Source organism: Triticum aestivum, chromosome 1B, assembly GCF_018294505.1.
Source record: "Triticum aestivum cultivar Chinese Spring chromosome 1B, IWGSC CS RefSeq v2.1, whole genome shotgun sequence".
Lineage (NCBI taxonomy): Eukaryota > Viridiplantae > Streptophyta > Magnoliopsida > Poales > Poaceae > Triticum > Triticum aestivum.
This window is the reverse complement of record NC_057795.1, coordinates 160,141,078-160,167,458: the sequence shown is the minus strand read 5'-3', so window position 1 is coordinate 160,167,458 and position 26,381 is coordinate 160,141,078. Positions and strand designations below refer to the sequence as shown.

General features: G+C 44.8%; 1 long non-coding RNA gene across 1 annotated transcript; it reads right to left on the bottom strand.

Annotated features, from left to right (window-relative positions):
• Positions 1–17,497: 17,497 nt before the first annotated feature.
• Positions 17,498–19,094, bottom strand: LOC123113430 (uncharacterized). Its single transcript, XR_006456021.1, has 2 exons — positions 18,550–19,094; positions 17,498–18,474 (listed from the first exon to the last, which is right to left on the bottom strand). It is a non-coding gene; the product is annotated as an uncharacterized lncRNA (long non-coding RNA).
• Between the last annotated feature and the right edge of the window lie 7,287 nt (positions 19,095–26,381).

Here is a 26,381-nt window from a genome sequence, read left to right as displayed (position 1 = left end):
TCGCCAGCAGCACCAGAAGAACCGCGGTGAGCCGCTGCATCGTTTCCCCCATGCCTCGTTGCCTAATTCGCCCCCTAGCCGCATCAACAACCGGAGCCGAGAGCTTTTCGCCGCCGGCCATGTCGCCGCCGTAGCCACGGTTGCCTAGAGCTGCAACCGAGCACGCAGCCATGCTCAGTGCACCCCCAGGAGGCCATAGCACCCATCCGCACCCTCTGCTGTGCTCCCTAACACCGACTCCGAGCTCACCCGAACTCCGGCGGCTACCTAGCTCGTCGCCGGCGCCGATTCCGGCCGCCCCGACCCCAACCGACTCCACAGGAAGACGCGGCGCTCTTCCAGCTATCCGTAGAGCCCCTCCTCCGTCCGTTTGGTCGCCGGAGCAAGAAACCCGAAGGCCTCCGCCGCCTCGGCCTCGCCGGCGACTCACCGCCGGCGGGTTAGGCCCTGCTGACCAGGAGTTTGACCCCCCCCCCCTGGGTCGATGACAGGTGGGGCCAGCCCCCCCTGTTAATTAGTTTAGTTATTTTAATTTAATTACCCCCTGCTGACACTGACATGTGGGCCCTAGTGCCCTAATCTTTAATTAAGCTAAACTAAACCCCCCTGTTTAACCCGTGTCACTGACGTGTGGACCCCACACGTCAGGTTTGACCTGGACCGCCCTGTTGACCTGATGACGTCAGGGTGAGGTCATGCTGATGCAATATTCATTTTCTGGAATTTAGTTTATTTTATAAATAATCAGAAAATTCCAGAAAATAGCTAAAACTTCAATAAATCATAGAAAATTAACCGTAACTCCAAATGAAATAATTTATATATGAAAAATTATCAGAAAAATTCAAGAAATCCATCTGTACCATTTTCATGCATGTTAGAACAACTTATAGCTGCTGTTTAGCACAAATCAATTAAATGGCATTTGATTAATCACATATGGAGTTTGAATTTGAATCTTGCACTCAAACCAACTTCATTTAATCTGTTGCTAGTTGCATTAGCTCAAAACACATACATTTTTCCATGTCATGATCATGCATCATATTATGCATTGCATTGATTGTGTTCCCTTCTGTGTTGCCGGTAATTGTCCCCTCTCGATAGACGTGATACCGATGAGGTGATCGTTGACACTGATGAAGACCCAATGTTATCTTCAGAAGTGCCAGGCAAGCAAAAACCCCCTTGTTCATTCCGATACAATCCTACTCTCTCGCTCCTGCTCTCTTTTACTGCATTAGGACAACACCGATTCAACTGTTACATGCTGCGGTAGTTGAACCCCTTTATCCTCTGCATGACCTGTCATTGCCACAGTAAATAGATGAAACCCACTAGCATGAGTAGGAGTTGTTTGAGCCCTGTTGTGCCTACTCATTCATGTTTGTTTGTCATGCCTGCTACTGCTTAGAGGTGAGTCAGGTCTGATTCATCGGGGATGAATCAGAGGCGTGTGAACATGTCCTACTGTGTGTGAGCTAAGTGTGTGAACACGATTTGGTAAAGGTAGCGGTGAGAGGCCATGTAGGAGTGCATGGTGGGTTGTCTCATTGCAGTCGTCCTCAGGAACTGAGTTCTGTGTTTGTGATCCATGATTCAGCTACTACCATACATTGGGCCCTGAAATATGACCCCGCTCGACTTCTTATTCACCCTAGCTCTCTGTCCAGGAGTTGCAAGTAGTTTCTGGTGTTTGTAGTCTACTGGAGGCCGTGGACAGCGCTGACCGTAGGGGTGGGCTGTGATGCGGTAGGTACGTGGCCGGGTGTACCGAATACCCGTTAGGTATCTCGAGAACCCTGTTCACATCGTTCGGGGCCGTATGGGAAACCTCGGCCGGACTCCCTGCGGATGGAACCTGGATAGGCGATAAACCTGGACTAGAGGCTTAAGTGTTTAGGTAGGTCGTGGTCTACACCCACGTCGGCTTTCGCTTGAAGTCTGTCGAGCACATGTCGTGTGCAGACGCTAAGTGGTGGAAACATGTATGAAGAAGTACACCCCTGCAGGGTTAACATCATCTATTCGAATAGCCGTGTCCGCGGTAAAGGACTTCTGGGTTGCTTATATCAGTTCATAGACAAGTGAAAGTGGATACTCTAAAATACGCAAGATAAGCGTGAGTGCTATGGATGGCGTTCTCGTAGGGAGACGGGAGCGGATCCATAGTGGTGTATTGGTTGGTGAATATGTGGACTCGTGTGCGCCACCTCAAAAGTTACATTGCAGTCGTAGTTCAGGATAGCCACCGAGTCAAAGCTGGCTTGCTGCAGTTAAACCCCACCATCCCCTTGTTGATAATGATGCATATGTAGTTAGTTCTGATGTAAGTCTTGCTGGGTACATTTGTACTCATGTTTGCCTATTTTATGTTTTTGCAGAGAGACTTCGGTCTCACAAATAGTTTCGCGTGGACTTCGACGTTTAGCTTGTTACCTCAGCTACGATCTTGTGCCCTCGGCAGGATCTGGTAGATAGTCAGGCTTCTCAGCCTTTTTCATTTATAGATGTCTGTACTCAGACATGATAGCTTCCGCTTGTGCTTTGATTTGTATGCTCTGAGTGTTGGGTCGTGAGACCCCTGTTTGCAATATCTCGCTCCTCGGAGCCTAATGAATAAATTACTTGAGTCATAGAGTCATGTTGTGATGCTATGCTGTATTTGCACATATCGATCATATTGTGTGTATGTTATTGAAATGCTTGGTATGTGTGGGATCTGACAACCTAGTTGTTTATCCTTAGTAGCCTCTCTTACCGGGAAATGTCTCCTAGTGTTTCCACCGAGCCATGGTAGCTTGCTACTGCTCCGGAACACTTAGGCTGGCCGGCATGTGTCCTTCTTCGTTCCTGTGTCTGTCCCTTCGGGGAAATGTCACGCGATGAATACCGGAGTCCTGTTAGCCCGCTACAGCCCGGTTCACCGGAGTCCTGCTAGCCCAGTGCTACAGCCTGGATTCACTCGCTGATGACCGACACGTTCGATGCTGGGTCATGGATGCCTGTCCCTGTAAGTCTGTGCCACTTTGGGTTTACGACTAGCCATGTCAGCCCGGGCTCCTTATCATATGGATGCTAGCGACACTGTCATATACGTGTGCCAAAAGGCGCAAACGGTCCCGGGCAAAGGTAAGGCGACACCCGTGGGAATACCGTGCGTGAGGCCGCAAAGTGATATGAGGTGTTACATGCTAGATCGATGTGGCATTGAGTCGGGGTCCTGACAGCATTGGTATCAGAGATTGACTGCCTGTAGGATTACCAAGCCAAACTGGTCGAAGTTGAGTCTAGAAATTCTTTAGTTATATAAGGGAATTGATTGTGGGATGGAACGTAAGGCTCTTTTTTTACTCCTTATACCTCATGGCCTTCTGATCTGAGTCATCATCTTCTCTTCTATGGGGATTAAGAACTAGGCTATCTCTTCTTTCTATCAGGATCACGTGTTACTAATCTGCAGACTTGTAGGATTGATGGTTCTAAGCTTGAGTTCAGTTTCTACTTCTGTATGTTAACTGTTGATCTCGAGACCTTGATATTGTGCTTCTGAGTGGTTATGCCACCATTTTTGTGAATGTCTCAAATCTTTTCTGAGCATTTACAGCCGTTATGCTGTCCGAGTCATTCCAGGTTTCTAAATAGTCTGATGCATTTGCAAAATCCTTTTCCTCTGGTTTCGATGTTCCTTTATGCCAGCTCAATCACACTAATTGTTGAGTTGAGGTATTCTATTGCCTTGACCTTATGTTGGAGTTACTATTATGACCCTAGGTGTCTCAGGGGATCATCTAGTAGTCTAGCCATGATTTATGTTCCAGTGTGATGACTCTGGCCGTCATTATCGAAAGCATCCCGTGATGCTACTTAGTAATAGGTATTCTGTCCCTGGGTTTTGAACCCGAGATTCACCCTACCTGCTTCATGTTGATAGTTTTGCTCGTTCCTTTAGGATATTAGTAACCTTTGCGATAGTCCTTGAAGTCCGTGGTATCTTCTTCTTCCAAATACCATGAACTACTTATGGCAGAAGTTCCTCGTTGAACTGAAATATCACAACAGGATTATTCTTGATGAGTTCTCCATTATATATTGTGGCTCTGCCAGTTCTACCTTTCTGCATGGGTTATCCGGAAGAATTATGTTGAACTTGGATCGACATACTAATCTATGCATCCACAACTCAGAAAGTTATATGTTCCTTTGAGTTGTCCCTCTTTAGTTGTCTACTGACCCTCGTCTATCAATTGATAGTCAAGAGTATGCGTGCGTTCGTTTATCGATGCCTATTACTCTTGTGGTCCGTCAAGCCATTCTGTCCTGAATGACTTGGAGAAACAAACTCCAGTACCTCTTCCATATCTAGGATTGGGTCAAAACAATTGTACTCCGCAGATCAAAATGCCAATCCAGCTTTTGCTCTGTTCTACCTTGGAGTATTACCATCTTTTATATCGGGATTGTTATAGGAATTGCACACCATCCTATGAACTCTTGGTACAGTAATACTTCTTGCCATCATTGTTCATTCCTCGGTTCCTCTGTTATTGTAACCGGAATGTCGACAAGTGAATCGTGATGTGTGAATTCAATACTCCTAGCAACCTTGTTGCTTGGTAGTTAATGGACAATAATTTCATTCTTAGCGTGTTTGTTTTGAATCATCATTCTAAGGTTGATCATGCTACCTAGTCCTTGTTCTCGGTGCACTCCTCGACCGATGAGTTAGGATTATTTCAAATCTTCGCTCTATTGATCATATCGTCTTGCCTCAAAAGGCAAGATTGTTCTCGAGCCTAGTAATATATCGGTGGTTCGTGATTTTCCGAAGATCTTCTCGGAAGTATTACCAGGTTGCCACCTGACCGCTGTGTTGAGCTCGTGATCAAGTTGGTTTCTTGTGAACCACCCTTCTCCAAGAATCTGTGTTGGATATCCCTGAGCTAGTTGGTTAAGCTAGACAACAACTTGGAGAGTTGGAAGGTAAAAGCTTGCCTGACTTAGTTCGTTCCAAAGGGGTATTCTTGTGTAGTATGTGTTGACGAAAGATGATATCTTCCTCGATTGGTTCCTGTGATCAGTTGCTGGACCTATCATTTTTATCTAACCTTTGATTGGAGTATGGGCTATCATCCAATCAGACCAGAACCAACGATATTCGTAATGTTGTCTTACTCGTGGTTGATCCCTCGAGCATACACCATTATATCTTTCGGGTCTGACCAATGCTATCACTTGTTCACTTAACTATGGAATTCCTTTTAAAAGGAAACCCAGATGAATTGTTGTTGTGCCCATTGACAACATCCTTATCTCCTCCATGATTTTGTTGGACAATAAGTTAGTGTTGGAAACTTTTGAAAGCATTTCTTCATGCTAGCTCATGAAGCATGTCGGTTGTAAGGAGTGACTTCCTCTTATACACGTGCATTTGGTGAAAGTTGCCGCCGTGAATTTGAGAAAGATTGTTTTGTTTCCTTTGGAATCATCCCAAATCAGTCATGCACACGTGCGAAGTATTCTGTAGTCTGGAGACTTGCAACCTTCATTCTATATGTGTCCCTAGCACACTAAGCCACTGATTGACTTGTTCAAGGAAAAGAAGTCTATGCTTGGGATCTAATCCATGGACTTGCGTAAAGACTTCGATATCCTCGATTATGGTTCCCCACCTGAACTCGGTAGTGTTTAATTATAAGACTACTACATGGCCATGCTTGTCTGGGACAACGTGTTCACATGTTTGTAGCAGAACCAGCTCATGTTTTGGAGCTTACTATCGTAGTTCATTCCCCGAGAATCTCGCAACGTCATCTCGTCGATTTGTGTTGCAAACTTTCATTTTTCTTCCTAGACTCGATGAGTCTGGAATATTCTGACACCAACCAGATCTGAATCTCAGGCAGATGTGATGGTTGGAACATTTCCCAAGAAATATAATATTGGTCTCACGATAACCGGTAAAGTGGATGTCGTGGCCAACACACCCCGCCGGGAGACCTAATATTGTAGTATCTTGATTGAGGAAGTTGGCCACCTCCCCATAGGGATTTTGTAGGATTACTCCCTAGTTGCCCCTATGGATTTCTGTGTTCCGAAGTCCGACCTTTTTACTTGATGTTCTAGATATCAAACCATATCTATGGGTGGATTACACTAGCACCTCAAGGAGAACATTAGAAGCGGAGTGCTAAATGTCTCTCGGTCGATCATCCAGATTTTATTTCCTTGGCCTCGCTAAGGTTAAATCTGAGAAGGTGTTATCTTCCTTTGCATTTGCATCCTCCATCACCATTCATCATGGTAGTAAGTTGTGTTACCGGACCCTTGACACGGATGTTGGTAAAACCTTGATGATTGTGGAAATGCTCAAGTTCCTGAGAGCACGCACAAGCGCTACGTGTTACCATCGGCTCTAACTGGGATTCCTCTCAGTTTCCTCGGCAATGCTATGACCCTTTCAAACAGTGAATCCACTCTCTATTGTTGGGTTCTTCCCCAGTTACCAGAATCATTCCCAGCATTTGAATTTTGTTCCCAGCTTGCACCGCCAATGTGCCATTCTACCATGGGTCTCTTCCATTTCCGGTGATGAGCAAAAATCATACATTGCGTTGTCTTCAACAAGGTAGTCCACATCATCCAAGCCCGAGTATGCCATTCTACCGACCCCCTCCAAATGATCGCTTGTGATTGCCTTAGGCTGGTATAAAGAGTTTCAATGATCTCTGAATCAAAAGTAATTCTTTTTGCCACTTAAGGGGATATCTCTACGAGTCACCTTCCCTAAGGTGTATCGTTATGGTATCATGGCAACTCAACTCCTCGCTACGTTGACAATCGATTACCACCTTCTTAAGCGTGGAATTGTTGTCTACCCAGTGAACCTTTATCATCTGCTTCACTCCATTCCTATGGATGTGTGCTTCATCTCTCAGCTCGAGAGATGTTGCTATGCCTCATTCCGTGAGTTAATCCTGAGTTGTTCGATCTTCGAGGAGATCGACCCTTCTAGAGTCTCCTTCTCTCCAGGTCGTGTTGGCAGGATTTCTCAGAGCAAGACTTCAAGACAATAATGGTGAATGAATCAACGTTCAACTGAAGTGCACCCTGGATCGTGAAGATTATACTAGTTGCGTTTACCTTTCACCTTACCCTACGCTTGAATCTCGAGACGAGATTCTTGTTTAGTGGGGGTGAGTTGTCACATCCCTAGTTCTGACAATGCCTAGTGCATGCATTAGAGTGTTACATCATGTTTAAATTTCATTTAAACCTGAGATGGGGATTGACTAAGCCCTAGCACCAAATGAATTCAACTAGGGTCAAAATAAAACCTTTTTCATTGAACTCAAAATGTCCTCTAAAAATGTTCAACATTTCTGGTTTGAGGTGGAAGCATCTACCAAAAATGGTTTATATTTTTGCAGGACATATTTGGTCACTGAATTAAATCATATAGTATTTTCATTTGGGCATTTAAATGCTATTAAATATTTCAAATGCTCAAATAATCATAAACTAAAATGTTTACTGTTGGATATATTCTAAACAGTAGCCATGATTAGTTTCATGATTTTTGAAAGTGTCTGAGTATTTTTAATAAAGCCCTAAATTTACAGAATAATAGAAAACTGAGATATTAGAAAAAGGGAGATAGAGAGAGAGGATACCTGGCCACTTACCCAGCCCAGCAGTGCGGCCCACTGGCCCAACTGCCAGTCGTCGTCTCCACCGTGCCAGTCGGACGCCGAGCGCGTGCCCGACGCGCGCGCACGGCCGTGCTGCCACGCCACCTGCCTGCCTGCCTGCATCCTCGGGACAGCGCAACGCCGCGGGTCTTCCTCCTCGGTGTCGTCCCGATCGATCCGGCCTCCCATTCGCCCCCCTACGCCTCTCCTCGCCCGTTCCCCGCCATGGCCGAAGCCTCCATGGACGCGCTGCCGTAACCCCGCACCCACAGCCACTGCCCCACCTCTCCGACGTGATCCCGAGCTCCGCCACGACGTCGTCGTCCTCTCCATCGAGTCACGCGGCGCGAGAAGCTCTGCTGCATCTCCAACGCCGCCGTTTCCGACCTCGGGTGCCGGTGATCCCCGCCGTCGATTCGCCAGACCCCGTGCCTCCCCTGCCTCGCCAGCAGCACCAGAAGAACCGCGGTGAGCCGCTGCATCGTTTCCCCCATGCCTCGTTGCCTAATTCGCCCCCTAGCCGCATCAACCACCGGAGCCGAGAGCTTTTCGCCGCCGGCCATGTCGCCGCCGTAGCCACGGTTGCCTAGAGCTGCAACCGAGCACGCAGCCGTGCTCAGTGCACCCCCAGGAGGCCATAGCACCCATCCGCACCCTCTGCTGTGCTCCCTAACGCCGACTCCGAGCTCACCCGAACTCCGGCGGCTACCTAGCTCGTCGCCGGCGCCGATTCCGGCCGCCCCGACCCCGACCGACTCCACAGGAAGACGCGGCGCTCTTCCAGCTATTCGTAGAGCCCCTCCTCCGTCCGTTTGGTCGCCGGAGCAAGAAACCCGAAGGCCTCCGCCGCCTCGGCCTCGCCGGCGACTCACCGCCGGCGGGTTAGGCCCTGCTGACCAGGAGTTTGACCCCCCCCCCCTGGGTCGATGACAGGTGGGGCCAGCCCCCCCTGTTAATTAGTTTAGTTATTTTAATTTAATTACCCCCTGCTGACACTGACATGTGGGCCCTAGTGCCCTAATCTTTAATTAAGCTAAACTAAACCCCCCTGTTTAACCCGTGTCACTGACGTGTGGACCCCACACGTCAGGTTTGACCTGGACCGCCCTGTTGACCTGATGACGTCAGGGTGAGGTCATGCTGACGCAATATTCATTTTCTGGAATTTAGTTTATTTTATAAATAATCAGAAAATTCCAGAAAATAGCTAAAACTTCAATAAATCATAGAAAATTAACTGTAACTCCAAATGAAATAATTTATATATGAAAAATTATCAGAAAAATTCAAGGAATCCATCTGTACCATTTTCATGCATGTTAGAACAACTTATAGCTGCTGTTTAGCACAAATCAATTAAATGGCATTTGATTAATCACATATGGAGTTTGAATTTGAATCTTGCACTCAAACCAACTTCATTTAATCTGTTGCTAGTTGCATTAGCTCAAAACACATTCATTTTGCCATGTCATGATCATGCATCATATTGTGCATTGCATTGATTGTGTTCCCTTCTGTGTTGCCGGTAATTGTCCCCTCTCGATAGACGTGATACCGATGAGGTGATCGTTGACACTGATGAAGACCCAATGTTATCTTCAGAAGTGCCAGGCAAGCAAAAAACCCCTTGTTCATTCCGATACAATCCTACTCTCTCGCTCCTGCTCTCTTTTACTGCATTAGGACAACACCGATTCAACTGTTACATGCTGCGGTAGTTGAACCCCTTTATCCTCTGCATGACCTGTCATTGCCACAGTAAATAGATGAAACCCACTAGCATGAGTAGGAGTTGTTTGAGCCCTGTTGTGCCTACTCATTCATGTTTGTTTGTCATGCCTGCTACTGCTTAGAGTTGAGTCAGGTCTGATTCATCGGGGATGAATCAGAGGCGTGTGAACATGTCCTACTGTGTGTGAGCTAAGTGTGTGAACACGATTTGGTAAAGGTAGTGGTGAGAGGCCATGTAGGAGTGCATGGTGGGTTGTCTCATTGCAGCCGTCCTCAGGAACTGAGTTCTGTGTTTGTGATCCATGATTCAGCTACTACCATACATTGGGCCCTGAAATATGACCCCGCTCGACTTCTTATTCACCCTAGCTCTCTGTCCAGGAGTTGCAAGTAGTTTCTGGTGTTTGTAGTCTACTGGAGGCCGTGGACAGCGCTGACCGTAGGGGTGGGCTGTGATGCGGTAGGTACGTGGCCGGGTGTACCGAATACCCGTTAGGTATCTCGGGAACCCTGTTCACATCGTTCGGGGCCGTATGGGAAACCTCGGCCGGACTCCCTGCGGATGGAACCTGGATAGGCGATAAACCTGGACTAGAGGCTTAAGTGTTTAGGTAGGTCGTGGTCTACACCCACGTCGGCTTTCGCTTGAAGTCTGTCGAGCACATGTCGTGTGCAGACGCTAAGTGGTGGAAACATGTATGAAGAAGTACACCCCTGCAGGGTTAACATCATCTATTCGAATAGCCGTGTCCGCGGTAAAGGACTTCTGGGTTGCTTATATCAGTTCATAGACAAGTGAAAGTGGATACTCTAAAATACGCAAGATAAGCGTGAGTGCTATGGATGGCGTTCTCGTAGGGAGACGGGAGCGGATCCATAGTGGTGTATTGGTTGGTGAATATGTGGACTCGTGTGCGCCACCTCAAAAGTTACATTGCAGTCGTAGTTCAGGATAGCCACCGAGTCAAAGCTGGCTTGCTGCAGTTAAACCCCACCATCCCCTTGTTGATAATGATGCATATGTAGTTAGTTCTGATGTAAGTCTTGCTGGGTACATTTGTACTCACGTTTGCCTATTTTATGTTTTTGCAGAGAGACTTCGGTCTCACAAATAGTTTCGCGTGGACTTCGACGTTTAGCTTGTTACCTCAGCTACGATCTTGTGCCCTCGGCAGGATCTGGTAGATAGTCAGGCTTCTCAGCCTTTTTCATTTATAGATGTCTGTACTCAGACATGATAGCTTCCGCTTGTGCTTTGATTTGTATGCTCTGAGTGTTGGGTCGTGAGACCCCTGTTTGCAATATCTCGCTCCTCGGAGCCTAATGAATAAATTACTTGAGTCATAGAGTCATGTTGTGATGCTATGATGTATTTGCACATATCGAGCATATTGTGTGTATGTTATTGAAATGCTTGGTATGTGTGGGATCTGACAACCTAGTTGTTTATCCTTAGTAGCCTCTCTTACCGGGAAATGTCTCCTAGTGTTTCCACCGAGCCATGGTAGCTTGCTACTGCTCCGGAACACTTAGGCTGGCCGGCATGTGTCCTTCTTCGTTCCTGTGTCTGTCCCTTTGGGGAAATGTCACGCGATGAATACCGGAGTCCTGTTAGCCCGCTACAGCCCGGTTCACCGGAGTCCTGCTAGCCCAGTGCTACAGCCTGGATTCACTCGCTGATGACCGACACGTTCGATGCTGGGTCATGGATGCCTGTCCCTGTAAGTCCGTGCCACTTTGGGTTTACGACTAGCCATGTCAGCCCGGGCTCCTTATCATATGGATGCTAGCGACACTGTCATATACGTGTGCCAAAAGGCGCAAACGGTCCCGGGCAAAGGTAAGGCGACACCCGTGGGAATACCGTGCGTGAGGCCGCAAAGTGATATGAGGTGTTACATGCTAGATCGATGTGGCATTGAGTCGGGGTCCTGACATGACTCTTGTCAAATGGACGGTTGACATCTATCCCAACGCTGAGCTGACACATGGTTCATCGGTGAATGAGAATTTTACACGTGGAAAATCGCCATTGGTCCGGGCTGTTAACGGGTTATCGGATCCTAACCGAAACTTGATAGCTTAACGGCCACCCGTTGCGATGGATGCCATGTGTCATCCACCCTTAACGAAAGCACTTCTATGACGCGTGATTTATCGTCATGGAAGTGGACACTTCCGTGATGATAATTTTGGTAATGTCATGCACTACTACATGATGCTACTAACGCGACACTACGATCAGAGACCATTCGAGAAACTGTGTGCGATGCAATAATCACAAACGGTGCTGTATGAAAACCGTCAGAAATGTATAAAATGTTTGTGACGATGGATGCATCAAACACGGTTCAAGTTTTAGGTGTGTGTGCGATGAAGGGCATACGGTTCAGTTCAATTAACTGTTTGCGACGAGGAGGAACAAAAGAAATGGGCAGCCAGATGAAGGCATGTGTGATACACAGCATACAGTTCACTCGGATGAACTGTTTGTGATTAAGCAACACAAAAGAAACGGTCAGCCAGATCAAGGCGTGTGCGATATATGGCATGCGGTTCACTCGAATGAACTGTTTGCGGTGAGACATGAGAACATAAACGGTTCATCTTAACAAGATGTGTGTGATACGCGGCAAACAGGTATGTAATCAGAAAATGTGTGTGAAGACCGATAATAACACAGACGGTTACTGCTAATAAGACGTGTGCGTTGTGCGATGGGATTGCATACAGAAAAATAACATATATATATATATATATACACACACACACACACATAAACACTATTCTGATCACAACCTGAACTGCCTGAGTAACGCGCCTGAACTTCCCTCTGTACTGGGTCGAACTTCAGCTAAAAAGTGTCCAAATGGGGCTTGCGATATACCATTGGAAAGCTATGGACACCAATATCATGATCCAAGTTAAATTTTTGGCAAAATGTAAGCGGTTTAAGAGCAGTTTTGAAAACCGTTTTTTCTTCATACAAAAAATGTGAATCGTATTTTTGATCGCATTTCTAAACCATTTATCGGAATGAGGTAAATAATATAGCGTTGGAAAGCTGCTGCAAAACCGCTCCTTCGACATGTTGAAAGTTTTCTCTAATTCCCTATGGATAAAGAGTAATTTTGAAAATTGTAAAATTTCGTAAACCGAACAGCCAAGTTTGTATTTTCAATGTAATTTCTAAACAGCTAATCCATTTGAGGCAAAGGATATGGCATTGGAAAGCTTGTGAAAATGTGCTACTTTTTCATGTTAAAAGTTTTTTTCTAATTTGGAACGGTTTAAAAGTAATTTAAAAAATGGTACAAGTTCCAATGAGTTCGTATTTTCGAGATAATTTTTCAACCGTACGGCCGAATGCAACAAATAATACGGTGTTGGAAAGCTTGAGCAAATGTGAAACTTTTTCGTATATATTGTTTCTCCTAATTCCTTACAGTTTTAAGTCAAATTGGAAAATGGCTAAAAACGTATTTTTGGCATAATTTCTACATACTTTATCGAAATGGGGCAAATAATATACCGCTGAAAAGCTACGGAAAATGCGAAACTTTTTCATGTTGATGGTTTTCTCTGATTCCTTGCCGTTTTCAAGTAATTGCGAAAATGGCGAGATCATTCGTTCTGCCTTTATGGCGAAACTTATTCTTCGAACATGCATCGCGTGAAGAACCTGAACTTCTCGGCACGTGTACTTGAACTTCACTTTGTTTTTCACGTGCTTTATTTTACTCGTATATCTCTATCCACTGCTCCTAGCTCTCCATCCACTCACCGGAATTGAGCAAGTGATATACCGATGGAAAGCTGGTGTAAACACGCAACTTTCCCGTGTTGATCATTTTTTCATACTCGCAACGATTTTAAAAGTTTTTCATCTAAAATGCATTCAGCGTAGTAGTTGAACTTCATGTTGTTTTCACGTTAAACTTCTGTGACGTATTTTTGTTTGTACGCGTGTCTGAACTTCTCTTTGTACGAACCCGACCTTTGGGCTATCTTCGCAATCGTACCTTCTACCGCGAGATTTTCTGGTTAGTCATGTTCCATGTGATGTAAGTGTAATCTTGAAATGATTTTTAGCAACTAAATACTTGTTTTAGATAGGAATCTCGCTCATAGGCGGATTTTGCACTCACGTCATGAAGAACTCGCGTTTTTTGCGATTTTACTGCCTGAGTTGTTCGACCTGAACTTCCCCCTGTGCTAGGCTGAACTTCCTGCAATATTGACCAAATAGGGCTTGCTATATACCATTGGAAAGCTATGGACACGAGTATCATGACTCAAGTTAAATTTTTCGCAAAATGTAAGAGGTTTAAGAGCAGTTTTGAAAACCGTTTTTTCTTCACAAAAAAACGTGAATCGTAATTTCGATCGCATTTCTAAACCTTTTATCGGAATGAGGCACGTAATATGGCTTTGGAAAGCTGCTGCAAACCCGCTCCTTTCACATGTTGAAAGTTTTCTCTAATTCCCTACGGTTAAAGAGTAATTTGGAAAATCGTAAAATTTCACAAACCGAACAGCCGAGTTCGTATTTTCGATGTCATTTCTAAACGGCTAAACCAATTGAGGCACATGATATGGCGTTGGAAAGCTTATGAAAATGCGCTAAGTTTTCATGTAGAAAGTTTTTTTTAATTTTGAACGGTTTAAAAGTGATTTAGAAAACGGTACAAGTTTCACCGAGTTCGTATTTTCGATCTATTTTTTTAACCCTATTCCGAATGCAACAAATGATATGGCGTTGGAAAGCTTGAGGAAATGCAAAACTTTATGGTATATATTATTTCTCCCAATTCCTTACTGTTTTATGTCAATTTTCAAAATGGCTAAAAACGTATTTTCGCTGTAATTTCCACAAACTTTATCGGAATGGGGCAAATAATATACCTTTGAAAAGCTAAGGAAAATGCGAAACTTTTTCATGTTGATGGTTTTCTGTGATTCCCTGCCGTTTTCAAGTAATTTGGAAAATGGCAAGATCATTCGTTCTGCCTTTATCGCGAAACAGATTCGTGAAAAATGCATCGCATGAAGTACCTGAACTTCTTGGTATGAAACCTTGAACTTCACTCTGTTTTTCACGTGCTTTTTTACCCGTGGCTCTCCATCCACGCACTGGAACACTCACCGGAATTGAGCAAGTGATATACCGATGGAAAACTGCTGTAGACACGCAACTTTCCCGTGTTGATCACTTTTTCATACTCGCAACGGTTTTAAAAGTTTTTCATTTGAAATTCATTCCGTGTAGTAGTTGAACTTCCAGCAGTTTTCACGTTGAACTTCCGTGACGTATTTTCGTTTTGTAATTTTCTCATACATTCGTCAATGTCACACAAATGATATTCCTTTTGTACAAATCTCTCTCACAATATTTTTTGAACTTTCTCCGGCGAAGGACTTGAACTTACACAAATGATTTCCTACTGTTTTGAAGTAAATTAGAAAATGACGAGATCTTGATTTCTGCCTTCATCGCAAATGGAAATACACTGCGTGAAGTAGTTGAACTTCTCGTGCATGTCTGTTCGAACGTCACACTGTTTTTAACGTGTTGTTTTTTGCTTTGCGTGAAGTAGTTGAACTTCTAGGACGTGTCTGTTCGAACTTCACTTTGTTTTTGACGTGCTGATTTTTTACGTGGTGTTTTTTGCACTACGTGAAGTAATTGAACTTCTGGGGCATCTCTGTTTGAACTTCACCCTGTTTCACTTTTTTTTGAATTTTTTCTTATATGAAGTACATACCATGTAGTACGTGAACTTCCAGTTGTTATCACTTTGAACTTCTCTCTGGTTTGAGAGAATTATTTTAAAACACAAAAAATAACATATTTTTTATGCATTTTGGACATCTAAATACACGGTGAACCTCTCTCAGAAGAATTTTTCAACTTTTCCTCGCCGAGCACTTGAACTTCTAGCAACCATTTTTTTCATTTATGAGTTGTTTTTAAAAGTGCAAAAAAAGGCGTTGTGTTTTTTATTTTTTGAACAGGTAAATCCTATGTTTTAATAAACTATGAACTTCTTTGTTATTTCAATTTGACCTTCACCTGTTTATATTTTGAGTAAAAAATTGTATTTGATTTTTATACGGAAAAAATCGAACATGAAAATACAAGGTGAACCTCTCTCGCAAGAATTTTTGAACTTCTCCGGATAGAGCACTTGAACTTCTTTCAACAAACCTTTTAAGCTTTTTATTTTTCTATACTTTTATTTCTCACCTGAAATGCATTCCTTGCAGTACATGAACTTCTCATCGTTTTCACTATGAACTTCTTTCACATTTTTGTGTACGTCGAATTACATGCAATTTGAAGGTCGGACGTGATTTTTGCCATTTCAAAACATGTAATTGGAGGTCGGACGCCCCGCAATATAAATTTTGAACTTCTCATGTTTTCACGTGAACTTCTTGCAACAAAACTTTTTAAGCCTTTTGTTTTCTATTCACATATTCTTATCTGAAACACATTCCCTGTAGTAGTTAAACTTCCCGCTGTTTTCACCTTAAACTTTTGTCACGTATTTTTGTTCAACCTCTCCCACAATTTTTTTTGAACTTTTTCGGCCCGAGCACTTGAATTTCTAGCAACAAAACTGTTAGCTTTGCTTTTACATTCTTTAGTAACGAGAAAAAATTGAGTTTTTTAAAAACACCAAAAATGACGTATTTTCGGTTTTTTGAACTTGTAAATCCTAATGTTTAATATACTTTGAACTTCTGTGTTATTTTAATTTGAACTTTGTATTTTTATTTTGGGTTAAATAATTGGTTTCATTTTTAAATAAATATTTGAATTTGATTGTTTTTTCATTTTTGATTCTTTAAAAAAAGGGATAGAGTTTTTTAATAACGATAAAATCCTAGATTTCTGAATGAACATCGAACAACTTCGTTATTTTAGTTTGAACTTCTAGCTTTTTTAAAAAAATGGGGAAATCTACTTAAACTTTTAAAGTGGTTCCTTTTTTTAGTTTGAACTTCTTCATTTTATTCTTTAGTAACGAGGTAAAATCTGAATTTTCGGTAAACTTCAAACTTTTCTGTTACATCAATTTGAACTTCCTAGCTTTATTCTTCGAAGAAAAAAAGTATGGTTTTAGAATCATACAATATTCTTAAAATTGAACTTCTTACTTTTATTTTTCCTAGAAACATAAATAATTTGTGTTTTTCGTATACATTGAACTACTCCTTTATTTTAATTTAAATTTTTCATTTTTATTCTTTAGTAACAAGGAAAATTTGAGATTTTTATAAATATTGAACTTCTCTAATTTCGTAATTTGGACTTCTTGGTTTATTTCTGGAAGTAACGGAAAAATCCTAGATTTGGAATAAATATTGAACCGGTTTGTTATTTAAATTTGCATTCCTCGAGTTTTTTTATATTGAAACGGTGAAAATCCTTTTTTGTTATTATTGAACTGCTCTATTTAAAAAATTGAACTTCCTGTTTTTTTATTTTTGAACTTCTTGTTTTTTTTCATTCTTTAATTATGAGTAAAATATGAATTGTGTATAAAAAATATGAACTTCTACATCGAGGTGCTCCATTATTTTAATTTGAACTTCTTAAAATTTTTTTAGTAAAAAGGAAAATTTGAGTTTTTAAGAAATGCCAAAAATGATGTTGTTGTTGTTTTTTGTTTTTTGAACATGTAAATCCTAGGGTTTAATATACTTTTTACTTCTGTATTATTTTTAGTTGAACTTCACCGCGAACATGGCGTACAGCTGTAGTAGAACTTTACCGCGAACGACGCATAGCCCTGGTACCTGCCTTATTTTTTTTGTAAAACTTCACTGTACGTCTCTAGACTTTCTGTGTAGAAGTTCTTGAATTTCTTGCAACTAATTCCTTTTACGCTAAATGGTCAATGCATCAGGGTATGCGTTGCATGAATATCCTCAACACTATGCCAAAGCACCTCTAGCGTTATCAATTTTTTAACTTTCTTTTAGCAAAGCTGAATTCACTAGCGACAGTGTAACCCAAACACAATTTCTCATCTAGTAGAATGTTAATTATGTTGCATTATTAGTACAATACCAACCTACCAACGGGATCAGATTATTCATAGTATTAAGTGTACAGGAAGAGAAAAATACATGTCTCTCTCACAGTTAGGAAAACAGCAACAAGATAAAGCCAACAACAGCACCGGACTCCAAGAGGGTGACGAGAACCACCGCACTCCAGCAACTCGACCTCAGCAAAAAAGAGCACACGGCATGCCGCAGCGCCGCAGGACTCCAGCGCCTCGACCTCACCTCAGCAGGATCACCACGGCAGCTCTGTAGCATCCCTCATGGCACCGAGCTGAGCTTTTGAATGCCACCTGGAAGTGCAAAAATTTGAAGTGTCGGCCATACAAATTCAGAGTAATTTGAATAGCAAGAACATTACAGCCATGTTGTGTCCATTGATTGAGTTCTAGGAGGAGAAGGTGTTACAGATGCAGCAAGCAGTTCAAGTAGCAACCAGAGCATGCAGCGTCAAGCCACCAAAACTGAACCCGGCCTTGTTTGCAGGAAGAACAAGAGAGCTGAAGGAGATCAACAGTGTCTCACCGTCGAGCACAAAAAAACCAAATATGAACCTAACTCAGGAAGGTCAAAGCGGCCTACGTGAGAAGTTTAACATGGCAACGGGCGAAGCAACATGGCAACATGACAACTCCCAAGCTGAACCTTCAGAGATGAACAAACCTCAAGAATATTTAAGGTGCCCTTCACGGCAGACACCATGAGTTCTGACTGCACGGTTGTATTTAGCACACCATTAGTAACAGATCATCAAGAATCTGTAGTTTCCAAATATTGGACTTCAACCAGATTTTTATAGTGCCAGTAAGGCAGTAGCAACTTGTAATCGTCTCTGACAGCAGTGAGTCACTTAGTTCGCGCTCCTCGACGGCGGCGGCCAGCGCGGTGGCGCTGTCCACCACGTCTGCCTTGAACAGCAGCAGGCTCTCCGCTGCCCCATCCAACTGCATCAGATGCACGTTCTTCGAATCACCTGAAACAGCACCCCCAGCAATCATTATCATTTATCAACCGGCGAAGTAGGCAGCAAGAGGAGAGGAGGAGCGACCAGATCAGGTAGCGGTGGCGCAATGGGCAGGTCGCGGGGGAGCCATGAGGCAGGTCGCGGTGGCAGTTGACGGCAGACGGAGGCCACCTCCTCGGTGGAAGCAGGGGAGGAAGGCTGGCGACGATCTGAGTCGGTGGGGCGCGGCGGCAGGGTGGTCCGGGAAGGAGGCCACGACGCGCGAGCGATAGTGGAAGACGGAGGTTGGGGCGACGACGCTGGTGCCAGTGGATCCAGGAGTCGGCGGGGCCGGTGGAGCTAGGGCGCGATGGTGCACGTGACCGGGGCCAGTGGGTGCACCGGCGGGTGGTGGTGGTGGCCGCTGTACCGGCTCGGCTTCCTGGTGGGGGCGGCGACGGTGGGGGGCGGCAGCGGCGGCGCGGGGGTTCCTCGTGGGGGGTGGCCGCGGCGTTGTAGGTGGCCGGGGCCAGGCGACGGCGCCGGAGGTGGCCGGGGCCCGGCGACGGCGCGGGGCGGTGAGGGAGGTGGCTGTGGAGCGATGCAGTTCTGGGGAGGGGCCAGATGGGATCGGGGGAGGTTAGGTTAGGGGCGGGGTGGTGGCGAGTGGGTGGGGTAGTTTTTCCTTTTTTTTTCACCGATCGGGATCTCACGAAAATAGTGTTGTTCTCTCTCTATATATATAGAGTCGCGCTATTCGTCGTCCTGGGTAAGGGATAGTTATTCTTCACCCCCTCTATTTTAACATCAATGCACCGTAATTTTATGTTTCGTAAATTTTGACTTATTTCAAACATAAAAAGAGAACGTAAGAAAATATATAATCGCCGTAAAAAATATCTTATATTATGCAAATTTCAAACGTAAAAATATAGTATAAAATGTACATAAAATGTAATTTTTTGGTCTTTTGACATTTTTTATGCCAAATTTTACGCAGTGAATCAATATGACTGTAACTATTTGTATTTAAAACATAATTTATTTATGAAATGATCGTAAGATTACCTCGGATGAAGAATAACGTATTCTGGACCCTGGGTGATGAATAGTAACATTATATATATATATACACACACACACTTATAAGGACATGCTTGCATAACCAAATTAAACATCCACTTACATAGGTGACTACTACAACCATGGCATTTGTACACACCAAAGTAAACTATTACATGCATAATTACGTAGGTGGCTACTACACACATGACATTTCCACCCACCAATAAAGTAAACTATATATTACATGCATGATTAACTAGCATAAACGATCATCTAATCATCATCTACTTCTTGTGACGATTGCTCTCCTTGTGGCTCGATCCGGGCTTGTCGATTTGGGTAACGAGGCACTTCCTCATGTCAACGATCCGCATGTGCATCTCGTAGCATGTGTACACGCTCTTGGCCGCAAACCTGAGGTGAGTTTCATCCAGTTGCCGCATCCAGGCCCCGTGCCAGGATACGGGACTTGTTCTCTGGGCATCCTGCTTCATATTTTCATAGTAGGGGTCGATGATGGCCGAGGCGAGTTCGAACAGGGAGTCCTTCTTCGTGCTGCCCCAGACCCTATAGTGGTCACGGATTTAACAAGGTTCTTGCAGGCCAAGCCCGTAACACTGAGCGCTTTTACATCGTTGGTGGTACCCACCATGGCAAACTTGTAGTCAGTGCCGTTGACAAACCTTTTGAAACGGTCACAAGGCTCTGTGGCCATGCAATAGTGGTAGATGAGGACATGATGGCGCACACACAACTGGGCGACGGCAAACTTCTGATCTATGCTGGGACGACCGACGGTATACTGGAGGTTGATGCCACCCACATTGTACTTGTCTCCAGCAAGCAACTGCTCAACGCTGTTGATGTAGTCATCCACCACAGCCGGGTCGATGGTGTACACCAACGATAGACCCGTCTCCCTTGCATGGGTCTCCACTCTATGCTCGCTGAACTCCATTGGAGCGACGCCGGACATCCCCTCTCTATGTGTTATCGTGGGTGTGCTTGTTATGTTGTGGGGCACGATCGAAACGTTGAAGAGACTAAGGTTATAATGGTTGCGGGAATTAAAGGGGAAGTCGTACGACCAGGAATATCGGCAAGCCCTAATGGAGGTTCTAATTTGCAGCGCGTAACTCCATCGTGCCGCACGTAACTACATCATGTGGCAACGCGCGCGGCGCAACCGCATGCATATGGGCCCCCCGACATGATCGTGTGCACGCCCAACCGCTGGCAGAGCGCGTGCGGAGGGACGCGAGCAGAGCGCTCCGCGGTCGCCTCAAGGAAAAGTTGTCCACAAGCCGAGCGCGCCGACGGACTCGAGCAGAGCGTGCCAACGGACGCGACAGAGCGCACCGCGGCGCCTAACGGCGAGCACAATGAGTTGTGGCGCCTAACAGCGAGTTGAGCTTGCCGAGGGACGCGAGCAGAGGATGACACATTGATACGTGGAAAATAAGACGAACTGTGCGAGCGATGTCGAAGACATCAAGCATGAATCAGATTAGAGTTGCGTGTGTGATACGTGGCAGACAGTTGATCCATCAGAGCTGTTTGTGATGGAAAAAGTTGTGTGTGTTGCAGGTAAATGCTTGCTGGTGTATAACCTTAAATTTAACCAAAAAAGTGTTAATGCATGTTACAAAAATTGTATAGCTGGAAACTATGTTCAAATACGACTCCAACAATATAATCTACGACAACATGCATTCGTATTTTATTAGTTAAACCCTACTTATAAACCAGGATAGGGGTATAGTAGGTAATTAAATCGCAAACGTTTTTTTATTAACTATATGTGTACATGTCCTCTCGTCCTCCTCTCGCACGTCTTGTCATCCCGCTGCCACAGACGGCTTACAGCGCAAGCTTGCGCACCGCGCGGGGGCGTTCTTTTGGCCAAATGATGGTGCCAATGAATCATCAGTGAGCCTGTTCCCACACAACCTCGCAGGTTCCTGCGCAAGCTTCCTGCCAGACTCGGTGAAATCCCCCAAAATCCCAATGCTCCGGCCTGCTATAAAAAGTTAAAAACCCTCACGGCCGGCGAGTCCTGCGTCGCATTTTCCTCTCCCTCCCTGTAGCTTATCTCGTTTGCTTCTCCCACAATCGCCAATGGCACCAGTCCGTCGTCGTTGCTCAGCCACTCCGCCGTCATCAGAGGACATCTCCGGAGGCTACACCGCGGCGGCGGCGTAGTCCCCGACGTAGTGTAGTGCGCATGGCGTCCTTGTTGGGTGTGCGCAGAACACCCACCACACGCTTCATTGCCGCTGCCCGTCGGCAGCTGTTGCCGGCCGCCGTATCCGCCACACCACCGTTGAAAGCCAGGGCCATCTCCCGCTCCTCCGCCATGGCCTGAAGGCGAGATCTAGACGTCGTGGCCGCCACCCCACTGCCGGCCATCGTGGCCATCACCCGCTCTGCCACCGCAACCCGAAGGCGGGAGGTGGTGGTCGTGGCCGCCACCCCATTGTCGGTCGCCGTGGCCGCCAGCCCACCGTCGACCACCGGGATCATCACCTGCTCCGCCATCGCTGCCCGAAGGAGGGAGGCGGAGGTGGAGGCCTGCACGTGCGTCAGGGACCTTGCGTGCTACATCGAGTTCCTGCGGGAGGAGGAGAAGCGCCTCATCAAGCACGTAAAGAGCCTTACCGCAACCATAGCCGAAACACACGCTGACGCAGAGGCTAGGAATCAGGAGATCTACGAGTAGTCTGGCCGCTTCGACAGGGATCGTCTGGAGCGGCAGTGGGCGTTCGAACTGGCGAGTGTCGCTGAACGTGCAGCAGCGGCAGGCACCGTATTGCATTTTTCCAGCTCGTCGGTAGGCTCCTCCTCCTCTGCCTCTTACTGAGCGCTTTCGGCAGAGGAGAGGCTGTCGGAAGTAGCACAAAGCCCCTCCGTTATAGTAGTAGTACTTAGGGGCTATTTTGTTCAGTTCATCTGACTATAGATGTGTGGTCGAACTGTACAACGTACTTAAAATTAGCTAGTATATATATAGTTGAACTAGCTATTTCAGTACGTGGTTGGCAACAATTGGGGAGAATTTTGGTCGGTTCAGCTCTCGAGTTGAACTGTTTGTATAACTTAAGAATGACTGCTTAATCTATGAATGAAATATATGCTTAATTAATGAATTTTAGTTTCAAAAATTACATAGTGCTAATGATTTCTAGCTGCATATTTTGACAAATCGCAGTGTTACAAGGATTGACAAATGGCAAGGTTACTAAATCAACAAATGTAAATCTATCCAGTTTGACAAATGGCAACATACCCAATATGACATATGCAAATCTTACCAAATTGTTTGTACGTGGTTGCACACGGGTCATCCAAAATAACCTTTTGTGTTAAAGGGATGCACAAATCCTGCACTGCTCTCACTTTGCATATGGGTGTTCTATCTAAACTATTTTCGATCAAGAGCTGTAGAAATCCCGCTCGGCACATTTTCTCTTGGCTTCCTGGGGAAGCTGTCGGTTTGCATACGGGTGTTCTAACTAAAACGTTTGCGATGAGTGTTTTATATTTAAAAAGCGAATTAAACTGTGTCTTGGGCGCCATTAATGGAGAGGATGCGAGCAAGGCGGGCGGCCATGGAAGTCAAAGGGCTCGCTTCCGAGTGAGCCTGTGCAGCGTACAACTCGCATGCTTCCCGGTGAGCCTACGCACTCGAGGACAGGTTGCACGACTATCGGCCAGCCTGCGCACCGGATGGCGCTCGCACGCCTCCCGTTTAGTCAAGGTCAAGCAGTTGTCTGCAGGGCACCTCCTACATCCATTAAAACCAAGACACATGGCGTCATGTGAATGGTTAATAGAATTTTGAATTTACTAGAATTTAAAAACCAGGCATCTCAAAGTTTTGTCTGCAATCAACGGTGCCCTGGTGTATGAAATTCATTCCCATTTCTTGCATGGGACCTAAGCACGCACCCAAGGACACTGATTTGATTTTTCAACCAATTTATATGCACTGGAGCATGTGCATGTAGTTCAAATTTAAATTATGCACATAAATGCATTGAAAACTCAGTTAATGCATAAAATGTCCAAACGAACCCCAAAAAATCACAAAAATTAACACAACACTCCTGTTGGTCTATGTTAACACAAGAAAAAAATTTGAAAGCAATAAGAAGCAATACATATCGTTTCATCCCCAAAGGTGGGACATTCCCTACCCTAAACCATCATGCTTGTTGTGAGAAGCTCCGGTTTGTGAGAAGCATATACCCAAACCTGCCCCAAGTGGGACAAACTTTATACCGTGGCAAGTTGATGCCGCTCCATGATAGCATGCCAAGTTTCATGAATTTGAGACAAGTTTTGGATTTACTAGAATTTAAAAACCAGGCATCTCAATGTTTTGCTGGCAATCAATGGTGCCCTGGTGTTTGAAATTCATTCCCATTTCTTGCATGGGACCTAAGCATGCACCCAAGGACATCGATTTGATTTTTCAACCAGTTTATATGCACTGGAGCATGTGCATGTATTTCAAATTTGAATAATGCACATAAAATGCCTGGAGAAACTAATTAATGCATAAAAATGTCCAAACGAACCCTGAAAAATCACAAAAATTCACACAACACTCCTGTTGTTCTACGTTGACACGGGGAAAAAAATTGAAAGCAATAAGAGGCAATGGATATCGTTTCGTCCCCAAAGGTGGGACGTTCCCTACCGAAAACCATCATGCTTGTTGTGAGAAGCTCCGGTTTGTGAGAAGCATATACCCAAACTTGCCCCAATTGGGACAAAATTTTTACGGCATGTTGATGCCGCTCCATGATAGCATTCCAAGTTTCATGAATTTTAGACGAGTTTTGGATTTACTAGAATTTAAAAATCAGGCATCTCAATGTATTGCCGGCAATCAACGGCGCCCTAGTGTTTGGAATTCATTCCCGCTTCTTGCGTGGGACCTAAGCATGCACCCAAGGACACATATTTGATTTTTCAACCAGTTTATATGCACTGCAGCTTGCGCATGTAGTTCAAATTTGAATTATGCGTATAAAATGCATGGAAAACCCAGTTAACGCATAAAAATGTCAAAATGAACCCCAAAAATTCACACAACACTCATGTTGTTCTATGTTGACACGAGAAAAAAAATTGAAACCAATAAGAGGCAATGATATCGTTTCGTCCCCAAAGGTGGGAAGTTCCCTACCGAAAACCAGCAGGCTTGTTGCGAGAAGCTCCGGTTTGTGAGAAGCATATACCCAAACCTGCCGCAAATGGGACAAAATTTGTACCACGGCATGTTGATGCCGCTCCATGATAGCATGCCAAGTTTCATGAATTTCAGACGAGTTTTGGATTTACTAGAATTTAAAAACCAGGCATCTCAATGTTTTGCCGGCAATCAACGGTGCCCTGGTGTTTGAAATTCATTCCCAATTCTTGCATGGGACCTAAGCATGCCCCGAAGGACACAAATTTGATTTCTCAACTAGTTTATATGCACTGGAGCTTGTGCATGTAGTTAAAATATGAATTATGCACATAAAATGCTTGGAAAACCCAGTTAATGCATAAAAATGTCCAAACAAACCCCGAAAAATCACAAAAGTAAACACAACACTCTTGTTGTTCTATGTTGACAATAGAAATTTTTTGAAAGCAATAAGAGGCAACGGGTACCGTTTCGTCCCCAAAGGTGGCACGTTCCCTACCGAAACCATCACGCTTGTTGTGAGAAGCTCTGGTTTGTGAGAACCTTATACTCAAACCTGCCCCAAATGGGATAAAATTTTTACCACGGCATGTTGATTCTGCTACATGATAGCTTGCCAAGTTTCATGAATTTTAGACGAGTTTTGGATTTACTAGAATTTAAAAACCAGGTATCTTAATGTTTGCCGCCGAGTGACGGTGGCAGGGTGTTTGAAATTCATTTCCATTTCTTGCATGGGACCTAAGCATGAAACCAAGGAAACATATTTAATTTTTCAATAAGTCTATATGCACTGGAGCATGTGCATGTAGTTCAAATTTGAATTATGCGCATAAATTGCCTGGAAAACCCAGTTAATGTATAAAAATGTACAAGCGAACCCTGAATAATTCCAATTTTTTTGACCACACACCTATAGTTGCATGTTCACTGCAGATAAAAGTTCTAACAATTCAAACACCATCCTTTGTAGCCGTTACCCCATTACCCCATTACATAATTCAAATGATCAAGACGATAAATCAAGTAGATCGCACACAGTTTATTATCACCAACTGTGTGAGATGCAGCACAAAATATCTTGGAGCACGGACGGTGTATAGTACGCCCATGGCTTACGAGAGAAGGTGTGTTGGCTACAGTCCACGGCCGGTGTGTCAAGCACACTAGCTCACTCCCCAAATATCATTTCACTGTTCATTCGTCACCGGTGGAAGATGGGGACGTGGACCCACGTCGTGAGGGCAACTTCGGCGGCCTACTCCGATGAGAGCGCGTTCACAGCCGCCAGGCGTGTGGTAACCAGCTTTGTGAGGGTGACCGTAGTCTGCGTCCGGGCGGCCAGGGCAGCCCAAATGGCCGCTATTGCTTCTCAGGCGGCGGCAACAGCATCTGCCTCAGGGATAGCAACTAGCGATATCGGCACAATAGCTGTCCGTTCTGCATCGGCCGCCTTAGCCCTGCTGGAGGCCACCCACTACCATGTCGAGGCCGTCCATGCCCAGCTCGTGGCGGTCCCCACACAAATCGAACGAAGCTTCTTCGACAACGGTCGGCAACCCACGGCCGAAGAGCTGGCAATCACCGAGAGAGTTCGAGCAGCTGTTCGTTCCTGCGCGGCATACCTTGCAACGATGGAGTCTGCCAGAGCCCGGATCGCAGCCGCCCACGC